The 12,312-nt window shown below is 42.0% G+C and overlaps 2 protein-coding genes across 3 annotated transcripts in view; one reads left to right on the forward strand and one right to left on the reverse strand.

Moving 5' to 3' along the window:
- The window catches only part of ZNF106 (zinc finger protein 106), a 70,414-nt gene extending 61,792 nt beyond the window's left edge, over positions 1–8,622 (reverse strand). For both annotated transcript variants that reach the window (XM_059372622.1, XM_059372621.1), the window contains exon 1: positions 8,470–8,622. The gene's annotated coding sequence lies outside the window, so the exon portion shown is untranslated. The remainder of the gene's footprint in view (positions 1–8,469) is intronic.
- Positions 8,623–12,115: 3,493 nt separating this feature from the next.
- Positions 12,116–12,312, forward strand: part of SNAP23 (synaptosome associated protein 23) — a 39,745-nt gene continuing 39,548 nt past the window's right edge. Inside the window, exon 1 of the mRNA XM_059372623.1 lies at positions 12,116–12,213. The gene's annotated coding sequence lies outside the window, so the exon portion shown is untranslated. The remainder of the gene's footprint in view (positions 12,214–12,312) is intronic.

The following is a 12,312-nucleotide window of genomic DNA, read 5'->3' on the forward strand; positions in this document are numbered from 1 at the left end:
AAGTGTTAATTCCCTTCCAGAATCTGCTTGCTCTGGGTAACCCCAGTGATCTTAGTTATATTACATACTTCTGATCTAATAACTGTTATCTGCAGGAGGGTCTACCAAAAGGAGCTTACTAAGTCATAACCAGAACTGGACTCCTATGCTTGCACTTTGGAAAGCCTTCAGCCTGACTAAATGGCTCCAGGCAATATTCAAACAGGTGGGGCTGATCAAAAAAGACTTACCTCTCAAGCCTGTGATGGAGTAGGAGGCCCTAGGTTCAGTAACAAAGTTGGCTAGGGTCTAGGGTGATTCTTAAATGGCAGTTATCTCTCATGAAATGACTCAGCATTCAAGTCTACTTCAATTTCACCTCCACCTAAACACATACACTTCTATGATTCCCTCAACCATACACTGAAAAAAACAAGTCCACACATTCATGTTTTATGTCTCGTCCCCTGACTTCTAAAAACCCTTCATTACATTCAATTACTTAAGATAAAAATCAAAATACTTTTAAAAGCCCCCTTGATAGCACCCTTGCTAATAAGTACTAGGTTTGAGCTACCTTCCCCCAGATCTCCATACACCAGACAAAATGGTATTTCTAGTTCTTTCCATCTACCATGTTCCCTCCCTTTTCATATGTTTGCCCCTCTCCCTGAAATGTTTTTATTCCTTTCCATCTTATTAACTACTCATACTTCAAATCTCAGTCTAAATGTTAATTGCCTGGGGAAGCACTCTCTGATCTCTCAATTAGGCCATATTCCCTTGTATAGACTTCTTTCCTAAAATCCTGTACTTTCTTCATACCACTTATCACAAGTGTGACTATTTCTGAGGCAGGGAGTAGAGCAGCAGTTCTCAACCATATCAGACCCAATACCCTTCTTTTTTCTAAAACATTATGGGAATTTTCATTCTTACATAAATATGAGGAATTAATATAATACTCCCCACTGTGCTCATCAACCAGCCTCCCCAATTGTCACTACACAATTTTTCTTTCAAGATATATATATACCTTTTTTTAATCATAAATATTTGTAGTACCTCCCATTCTTAAGGAAATGAAATTCAGGGTGCCTGGGCAGCTCAGTTGGTCAAGTGTCTGCTTTCGCTCAGGTCATGATCCCAGGATCTTGAGACCGAGTCACACATTTGGCTCCCTATCCAGGGGGGAAGTCTGCTTCTCCCTCTCTCCCTCCTCCCAGCCACAGTGTGCACTCTCTCACACACGTGCATGCTCTCAAATAAAAATCTTTAAAAACAGGAAATGAAATTCAAAGCTACTGTAATTTACTTACACAAGTAAAATTTAAAATATCCATATAATGTGCTAACTATTACAAAAAAGTAGTTTATCATAAAATAATTTCAACATGTAAATGCCTGGACATGACTAGATTAGATGATGTAAGACTATGAATGTGACAACTACAAATACAGACTGATGTAGACATGTTATATTGTTGATGCAAATACCAGGAATAGCAATGCTCTGATATGATTTTTGAAAATAGGGGCCAACTCTTTGTAAACTTTCTAAAATAAAGAAAGCACAATCACTTGATTTACACAGTAACTATGATTTAGGCACACACACAAAAAATGGAGTTTATGTGTAAAACAAATTGGATCTAGGTCATACGATCATAACCAGATTTTTCACCTACATGAACATCTTCTGAAACATTTGAAAGTGATGCAAAATGTGTAAAAATTTTTATCATATAGGTTAGGGATGTCCTTTACATTGCAGCTGTCCAACATCCCTGATCTCCATCCACTAAAGTCAGTGTCTTCCTCTCAATGATTCTGAAACCAAAAAAACACCCCCCAAAATTTCCAAACCTCCTCAGCAGATGATCTCAAACTCATTAAAAAACACTGCATTTGGGGCGCCTGGGTGGCTCGGTGGGTTGAGGCCTCTGCCTTCAGCTCGGGTCATGATCCCAGGGTCCTGGGATCGAGCCCCGCATCGGGCTCTCTGCTCCGCAGGGAGTCTGCTTCCTCCCCTCTCTCTGCCTGCCTCTCTGCCTGCTTGTGATCTCTGTCTGTCAAATAAATAAATAAAATCTTTAAAAAAAAAAAAAAAAAACACTGCATTAGGATAAAGGAAGACAGTAAGATCTCTACAGCCAGACTGCTTGTGCTTGAAACCTGGCTCTATCACTTACTAGTTCTGGGTGATATTGACCAAGTAATTTAATCTTTCTGTGCATTCATGAAATAAAAATATTAGTAGTATCAATGTCATAGAGTTGTTATGAGAAATAAATTTAAAAATCCACATAAAGTGTCTGGCACTAAATCTTGGCTAGAGTCATAAATATAATGATTTGCTTAATGACTGCCTCTCCCAATAGAGGATAAGCTCCTTGACAGCTAGCAGAAATGCCTGTTTTGTTCATCATTTTATTCCTATGACTTGCCACACCATCTGGTATAGAATAAGTACTCAATACTGTTGAATGAATGAACACAAGTTAGCAAAGACATTTGGAATATAAACAATAAAAACTGGAGTATAACTCTCAGTAGTATTATTTTAGGTTATGCTACTAAGATACTTCTACATAAGAAGGTCAAAATTCATCCTAGTGGCATATACATAAACATGCAGAGTATCTATAATGGGATACCCAAGGAACTGTAAGTTATTGCCTCTGGGAAAAAAGGGAGGGTGTGCAGACTTCCATTAGAGACTCTTGTACTTTTCAAAAAATTAAACAATAATACACATATAGTTTTAATTTTTTTTAATTTTCTTTTACATAGTATTTTTTTAAACATCAAAGACTTTAGGCACAAGAACCAAGACTGCATAATGCTTCCACATATAGAACTTTTTTTGGAACTCCAGAAAACATCAAGAGTTTTGACTTGTACACATACTTTGAACTTTCAAAATGGCTCATTATAGACTATCACATTACAGAGATCTAAATCATTTACTGATATTCCTAAATGTCTAATATCATTAGATACTGATTACCTGTCGAAAAAGAGAGAAGGGGGCGCTTGGGTGGCTCAGTGGGTTAAGCCGCTGCCTTCGGCTCGGGTCATGATCTCAGGGTCCTGGGATCGAGTCCCACATCGGGCTCTCTGCTCAGCAGGGAGCCTGCCTGTTTCCTCCTCTCTCTCTCTCTGCCTGCCTCTCTGCCTACTTGTGATCTCTCTCTGTCAAATAAATAAATAAAATCTTTAAACAAAAAAAAAAAAAGAAAAAAGAAAAAGAGAGAAGGGACCAGTAACATAACTAGTGGGAGTAATAACAATTTTACATTTATATACCAGTTTCCAAAAGATGGTGGAAAAGTATGACCTTGGAAGTAGATTATACCACTTGGAGTAGTATAAAATGAGACACTACCACCTACATATCAGGGATTCAGTTTAAATAAGCAGCAGCCTGGGGCACCTGGGTGGCTCAATGAGTTAAGGGTCTGCCTTCAGTTCAGGTCCTGGGATCTAGACCCATGACGGGCCCCCTGCTCAGCGGGGAGCCTGCTTTTCTCTCTCCCTCTGCTGCTCCCCCTGCTTGAGCTCTCTTGCTCACTTTCTCTCTCTCTCAAATAAATAAAATCTTAAAAAAACAAACAAACAAATACTCGAGACAAAGAGAATACTTTTTTTTAAAAAAAAATGCAGCAGCATGGGGCACCTGAGTGGTCAAGTCTATTATGTGTTCGTTATGCATTCAGGGTTCTGAGATCAAGCCCCATGTAGGGGTCTGCACTGAGCACAGAGGGTGCTTAACATCCTCTCACTCCCTCTCCCTCTACCTCCCCAACCCCATGCTCTCTCTCTCTCTTTTAAAAAAAAAAAAAAAAAAAGGGTACAGCATGAACAGCCTGGGTAGCTCAGTTGGTTAAGCAACTGACTCTTGATTTCAGCTCAGGTCATGATATCAGGGTTGTGGGATGGAGCCCCACCTTGCACTCAGCACAGAGTCTGCTGGAGATTCTCTCTCTCTCTCTGCCCCTCTCTTGCTCATGCTCTAAATAAATAAATAAATAATTTTTTTTTTTTTTTTAAGATTTTATTTATTTGTCAGAGAGAGAGAGCAAGAGGAAGAACAAGCAGGGGGAGGAGCAGGCAAAGGGAGAAACATGCTCCCTACTTAGCAAGGAACCTGATGCGGGACTTGATCCCAGGACCCAAGGATCAAGACCTAAGCCAAAGGCAGTCGCCTAACCAAATGAGCCACCCAGGCATCCCTAGACAAAATCTTTAAAAATAAAATAATAAAAAATGAGCAGCAGCGATTTCTTCCAGTAAGTTCTTTTTTTTTTTTTTTTTTTTTTTTAAGATTTTATCTATTAGAGAGAAAGAGAGCACAAGCAGGGGAAGAGACAGAAGGAGAGGGAGAAGCAGACTCCCTGCTGAGCCAGGAGCCCAACTTGGGGCTCAATCCCAGGAGTTAGAAATCATTATCTGAGCCAAAGGCAGATGCTTAATCATCTGAGGCACCCAGGCACCCCAAGCTTTGTCTTTTTAAAGGTAATTATTTATATTTTGAATAGGTAACATACTCAAAACATTCAAAACATTAAAAATAGTTTTAAATCTTAAATATACAAAAGACTTACAGCTGGTTTCCAAGGGGTGAAATAATACAATTTTATAATGGAGAACTCAGATTTACCATCTGAACCCACTAATCAATCTCAGCACCATTAACAGAAAAACTACACAGCATAGTGTATGATATCATCCCCCAAATGTTTAATTTGAATCCAATCAAGCATTTACCTGTACCTTCCAGTTTGCAGTAACCAGCTAAGTAAACCACTAGGAATCAGTCAGATAAATCCAGATAATTGACCAAGTCTCTTCAACAAGTCATGACAAAAAAAGAGAAAGGGAGAAAGAAAAAAGGCAACCGTTCTAGATTTAAAAATATTTCAAGAGGGGTGCCTGGGTGGTTCAGTGGGTTAAAGCCTCTGCCTTTGGCTCAGGTCATGATCCCAGGGTCCTGGGATCGAGCCCCATATCGGGCTCTCTGCTAGGCAGGGAGCCTGCTTCCTCCCCCCTCTCTCTCTGCCTGCCTCTTTGCCTACTTGTGATCTCTGTCTGTCAAATAAATAAATAAAATCTTAAAAAAAAAAATATTTCAAGAGATGTAATAGCCAAATGCAATGCACAGACTTTGATTGGAAATAGGATCAAAAACAGTGGGGAGAAAAAAAGGACAATTTGGGGACATTTTTTAAGTGTGCTTTTTTGTAATCTCTATACCCAACATGGGGCTCCAACTTACAATCCCCAAGATCAAGAATTGCACATTCCCGGGCGCCTGGGTGGCTCAGTGGGTTAAGCCTCTGCCTTCGGCTCAGGTCATGGTCTCAGGGTCCTGGGATCGAGCCCCATATCGGGCTCTATATCGGGCTCTCTGCTCAGTGGGGAGCCTGCTTCCCCCTCTCTCTGCCTGTTCTCTGCCTACTTGTGATCTCTGTCTGTCAAATAAATAAATAAAATCTTAAAAAAAAAAAAAAAAGAATTGCATGTTCCTCTGAGTCAACCAAGTGCCTCCAATTTGGGGAAATTTTAATAAAGATTGGGCATTACATAATATACAAAAATTAGTTGTTCAGTATGATTGTGCTACTGGATTATGCAGGAAAATGTTCTTTTTCTTAGAGATGTGTATTAAAGTGTTTAGAGATTTCAGGAATAAAAGCAAATACAGCAATGTAACAACAAATTTTAAAATGATCAATTTGCACAGATTCATTATGGTATTTTCTCTATTTTTCTGGATATTTTTAAATTTCATTAAAAATTTCTTAAAAACATGATGTGGGAAACAAAGGCATAAGAAAAAATTATTAAATTTCCTTACCATCTACAGCCCATGACTACTATCTACAGTCCTTGAAACAGGCAGAGTGCCCTTCCTCTAGGAACTCAGCTGCGTCAATGTTTACACTTTGTTAAGGGCAAAAGGCAATTTTAGCCCACCCTGTAAGTCTACTTTAACATATAATAATTCCTCTGGAAACTTCATTTTTCTACCCCCCACATACAAGCTGGCAATCATCCCCCACACATATACACCTAAAGGGTCTCATAACTGAGTTTTTACTAAAGAGTAACATAAGACTTTTCCTAACAATAGCTAGCCCCCTCAGGATCCTGGAAACCTTGTTTCCAAAATAGCTAGGAGGCTTACACTGTCCCTAACACCCTCCCGCCTTGAAAGTATATGATGGGCCTGATGACCCTAGGGCAACTCTTTCTACCCACAGGTCCTGTCCTTGTGCTTTAATAAAACCACCTTTTTTGTGCTGGTGTGCAGACACACACACACACATCTTAAATACAGAAAATTATTCCCTTCCCATTCCTGTTTCCCAGCCTCGTGCACCTCTAATCACTGTTACCAGTTTCTTAAATATACTTGCAGTTATATTCTATAAATACATATGGAAATACATAAACTTTATAAAAAACACACAAATGGTTGCGGAATATAAAACCTCTTTTGCACTTTTTTTTTCACTTGATATATCCTGGTTATTACTCAGTATTAGCACACACATAGGACTGGTTCGTTCTAACAAATGCAAAATTGATTTAACCAGTCCTCCACTGATCAACACCTAGGAACTCTCATTTCTCCATAGTCTCTTTCAGATAAGATTCTAAGAGGAAAGAAAAACCCACTGACTGTAAAGTTTCAATTAGAGATTTAGCATGGTTAATGTACAATTGGAGTATTCCTATGCAACTTGTCTGCCTACATGTTCTTATTCAATGGATACACGTTATCAATCCTAAACTTCCCACTAAAATATTCAAATTACATATTACACAATATGCATATTTCTCACAGAGCCATTCCTGGTCCCAGAACGAAATCAGCTAGCATCTACCATTATTCCTTGCTTTCTTTGTACAGAAGCCTCTTCTATAGTACATTACATGTGCTGTGCTCCAACCCAGATTAAAAAATTACCATTTGCAGGGGCACCTGGGTGGCTCAGTGGATTCAAGCATCTGCCTTGGGCTCAGGTCATGATCCCAGGATCCTGGGATCGGGCCCCACATTGGGCTCTCTGCTTGGCAGGGAGCCTGCTTCCCTCTCTCTCTCTCTCTCTGCCTGCCTCTCTGCCTGCTTGTGATCTCTCTGTCAAATAAATAAAACATTTTAAAAAATAAATAAATAAAATAAAAAATAAAAATAAAAAATTACCATTTGCAGTTCTTCCTTTTAAAATATCATCCTTTTAATCAAAGTAATTGGTTCTGAAATAACTTGACCAGATTCCATCACACCCTCTTACCACCTTCCAAGCCACGCTGAAGTTCTCTTCTGAAGTTCTAGTATCTTTAAAGGTGCCTACCATTTTCTAGACTCAGGAGTTAACTCTAGAAACTAAAACTGTAATGTAGTTGCTTCTCAAAAATGCTTAGGATACTTAACTTGGTGTAACGGGAAAATGATGAGCCTTGGCATACGTGAATTTCACCACTTACTTTAGCTAGGTTAGCTTGAGCAAATTACCATCAAACTTTTAATGACCTAATCTGAAATATGCTTCAAAAAGCCACTTTCCATTACAGTATCTCATCAATTTTTGTGACAAACCTGAGTGTATCTGGCACTTATGCAGTAGGTGCTAAATACATCCTAACTGAAGCTAAGTATTATCTTCCATTGTTTCATTCACAACCGAACTGGAGAACAGGAATTTAGACAAATTTTAAGATTTCCCATGGGGTTTAGAATAGTATTGGGCTCTTACTGTTTTAAAAAAAAAAAAAGTTATTTCGGCTTGAGTAAATTCGATATAAACCATTGTGGTGGATAAAGCATCTATATGTCAGGTAAGAGAACTTCCCTGAACTAGAATGGCATGGAAATCTCAAACTTCCCAATAAAATGGTTTACTCTAACTCTCAAGGATGATTAAATTGAGCAGACTCAACGGGGAGTGGGGTGCAAAGCATTTCCTCCCCCATAATTATGCACCGAGATTCGGACTCAATATTAAACTGACACGTAGTGAACGCTCCATAATTAGTAGCTATTATTAAGACGCATCCCACCGGGAGAGGAGACGGAAGGAGGCAAAAGAACGGAGCCTGTCAGTCACAAGAGGTCGAAAGGTGCCCTGGCCTGTGACCGTAGGCCTTTAAGCACCTGGGTCTACGAGATCCCTGCGGAATCGGGGGCCGAAAGAGGTCAGCGGCCTCCCCTAAAGGTCAAGGTTCTTGCAGGCGCGTTTCCTGCTGGGTCTAGAAGCCGAGCCGGAACGCCCCCGCGAGAATCTGTACCCCGAAGCCAGAAGCACCGCCTGCCTGTAAACCGCGCGGGCTCTGGGAGAGGAGAGTACAGGGATGCCGCTGCGCCGCAGCTTGCAGGAGCAGAAACCCGGCCGCGTCCTGCAGCCCAAAACCTTAGGAGCAGACCACCAGGACCCCGCCGTTCCGGCATGCCTCAACGCAGCCCGGCCACGCGATACTCACACTCACAGCCGACCCCTCTTACTCCATCGGGCCACCAAGGTCCCAGGGAGGGGGCTCCCCGAGGTCCCCTTCAGTTTTGGGTCCGGCGGCCCACTCCGGACCCCCTCCCCGCCGGGCACCGCCGCCGCCGCCGCCAGCGCGCAGGCGCACACCGCCGCCGTCACGCTCCTTTTTTTTTTTTCCCCTCAGCTGTCCGCCTTTCTCAATAATCTAGCTTTATTTGAACACACGAGAGTGAACAACGGACACAGGGAAAAGAAAGAAAGATAAAAGGCCTGCCGGCTTGCAGAAGTTACTTTGCTACACTGAACGCACCAGTAACCAGCCTCCCTAGTTCCTTTTTCATTCTTTTTGCTCTTTCTGGGCCTCCCTGTTGCTTCTGCTCTCTTCCTAAATCCCCACCATTCCCTTTATGCAGTGCGATTGTTTATGCTGAATTTCCAACCATTCCTGCCTTGTAAAACTTACTGAAGTTTAATGGAAGGTGCAAGAGTTTGAGGACAGACAGACCTGAGTTCAAATATTGACTTAGCTACTACTAGTAATTTATGACTTTGGGCAAATTACAAGTTTTCTTGGAAACTCCCAGTTTCTGCACAGTTAAATTTAGGATAATGGTATCTCTGGGGTGGGGGGGGGGTTGCTAGGATTAAATGACATAACACAAGTCAAGTGCCTATCCATGAATGGATGCCCTCATAGCACAAAAAAACCATGAATACCAATGATAGTATTTTAATACTTAATGTATTTATTAAATGTAGTCCATACTTATTCCCCAGGATCCTACTTTTAGTGACTACAGTTAATCAGATAAACCAAGTTACATTAAGATTAATAATGGTGGGGTGCCTGGGTGGCTCAGTGGGTTAAAGCCTCTGCCTCCCTCATGATCTCAGGGTCCTGGGATCCAGCCCCGCATTGGGCTCTCTGCTCGTCGGGGAGCCTGCTTCCCCCCCTTTCTCTGCCTGCCTCTCTGCCTACTTGTGATCTCAGTCTGTCAAATAAATAAATAAAATCTTTTTTTAAAAAAAGATTAATAATGGGGGGTGCCTGGGTGGCTCAGTGGGTTGGGCCGCTGCCTTCGGCTCGGGTCATGATCTCAGGGTCCTGGGATCGAGTCCCGCATCGGGTTCTCTGCTCAGCAGGGAGCCTGCTTCCCTCTCTCTCTCTCTGCCTGCCTCTCTGCCTCCTTGTGATCTCTGTCTGTCAATAAATAAATAAATATAATCTTAAAAAAAAAAGATTAATAATGAAGTGTTACTCCTCTTACATTATTGAAGTTCTAATAATGTCTATGTTTAACAAGATCTTCAATTCCTAAAATCAAAGTAAGTACCTCCCTTCATCTATATATATAAGTCCAGATTTTCATCTAAAGGACTGAGGAACTATTCCAATTCTGTATTTGTGACATCACAATTTCTTGAAACACTCAAGGTCTGAGGTACACTGCTCATTCCACTCTCCTTCAAAGATGCAATGGAAGGACCACTTTGCCCTATAAGCTCAGGGCCATAGTCCAAGGAAAAGCTTGTAGAAGACCAAGGTCAACCATTGGTGAGCATCAAGGTACTCCTAGATCAGGGTTTCTTTTTTTTTTCTTTTAAGACTTATTTATTCATTTGAGAGACAGAGAGCAGGGGAGGGGGAGCAGCAGAGGGAGAGGGAGAGAAGCAGACTCCCAGATGAGTGCAGAGCCCAGTCTGGTACTTGACACCACCACCCTGAGATCATGACCTGAGTGGAAACCAAGAGTAGGATACCCAACCAACTGAGCCACCTAGGCATCTCTAGGTCAGGGTTTCTTAACCTTGGTACTATTGATACTTTGGACATACTTTTTTTTTTTTTTTTATAGAGGTGGGGAAGGGCAGAGGGAGAGAGAGAGAATCTCAAGCAGGCTCCACGCCCAGTACAGAGCCCACTGTGGGGCTCCATCTCACAACCCTGAGATCAAGACCTGAGCCGAAATCAAGAGCTAGATGCTTAATGGACTGAAACACCCAGATGCCTCAATTTTGGAGATAATTCTCATGCTCTCCTGTGCATTGCAGGATGTTGCTAAGCATCCTCAGACGCTAGATGTCTGTAGTATCCCCCACATTTACATCCATTACATGCCTTTACATTACATCCTTTATGTTACACCTACATGCCTTTACATCCCCCACCCCAATCCCCATCAACTTGACAATGAGAATGACTCCAGACATTGCCAAATGTTCCTCAAAGGCAAAAATGTCCTTGATTGAGAACTATGGCATTATACCATGGCAGTAACCCATCCATAAATAAACTCAACAACTTCTGCCCACACAAAGTAATTGCTGCTTGAGAAAGTCACACAGAAGGGTAGAAGCTGAGGAGTTCATTTTTACCAATTTTATACAGGACCTTCACACTGCTTAACAGTCCTACTACTTGTCTGGGGTCAACTTGTTTCACTTTCTGTAACAATTACAAAACTTTTCCACCTTCCTTAAAACTCCCAACTCCTTTTCTATTAGCAGATGACTTCATCTCCTACTTCACAGAGAAAACTGAGGTCATCAGAAGAGAACTCAAGGGACGCCTGGGTGGCTCAGTTGGTTGGACGACTGCCTTCGGCTCAGGTCATGATCCCGGAGTCCCGGGATCGAGTCCCGCATCAGTCTCCCAGCTCCACGGGGAGTCTGCTTCTCTTTCTGACCTTCTCCTCGCTCATGTTCTCTCTCACTGTCTCTCTCTCAAATAAATAAATAAAATCTTTAAAAAAAAAAAAAAAAAAAAAAAAAAAAAGAAGAGAACTCAACTTCCTGTTACTAAACATAGAACTTACAGGCACATACTTCCTCTTATATTTGAAATATCTTCTCTCTCTTCCAAAACCATTCCCTCTTCTCCTTTGAAATACTATTTATTTATTTATTTAAATTTCCAGAATTGTGATGTATTCTTAGAGGTGCCTGGGAGAGGTCCTGGACCTGTTTAAAGCCCTTCAACAGCTCTCTGTGTTCATAGCACAAAGCGCAGGCTCACTAGTCCACCCTTCCAAGATTTGGCCCATTGCTGACTATTTAAAGCTTATTCCCCACTTCACCCAGAGATAGACAATGAGCTATAAGCCTCTAACCAGGATGAAGTACAAGGAATCTACCGAAGGTGCTATGTTCTTAACGGCATACGCCGTTCCCACAGGCTGGAAAATTATTTCTCTCCAATTCAGGCTTCTGGCAGAACTCCTACTTAGCCTTCCTGATTGAAAAGTCACTTCCTTTGGGAACCCTTCCAGACATCCCGAAGAATAAAGCGCTGTTTTCATTGTGCGCCAACTCGGCCTCGGACTTTCCAACACTACGCACTGTATAATTTGTTTACATATCGTTTTCCAATCCAGACAGACGGAAAGACCCTGGAGGGCAGGGAAGGCATTCTTTTCTCCTTCTTTTCTTCATCGATCATCTACCAAACGGCTTGCCCTTGACAAATGTTTGTTGCATAAATACTTCCCACCTTTGGGAGACATTCGAATTTTCCGGTTAACGGGTAGTCCCCAGACTCTCCGCCTGCGTGGCAGGGAGATTTAAACCCCTCAGACCGTGATTGGCTCCAGCTCCAGGGGTGTGTCCGCGCTCGTGCTGCGGGGGAAGTGCGCAGGCGCGCGGGTTCGGCGTGCGCAGGCGCTGGGAGGACTCAGCTCCAGGTCCTGTGTGGGGGGTGTCGGAGCGGCTGGGGAGCGAGAGGAGTGGCCGGAACTGCTTGGTGAGCCTTCAGGAGTGGGGTTGAGAGAGGTAGCCTGGTTGAAGATTGGGATCAGGTCCCAAGAAGAAAGAGTATTATCATGACGGTTTAAAACTTGGT

Source organism: Mustela nigripes, chromosome 13 (genome assembly GCF_022355385.1).
Source record: "Mustela nigripes isolate SB6536 chromosome 13, MUSNIG.SB6536, whole genome shotgun sequence".
NCBI lineage: Eukaryota > Metazoa > Chordata > Mammalia > Carnivora > Mustelidae > Mustela > Mustela nigripes.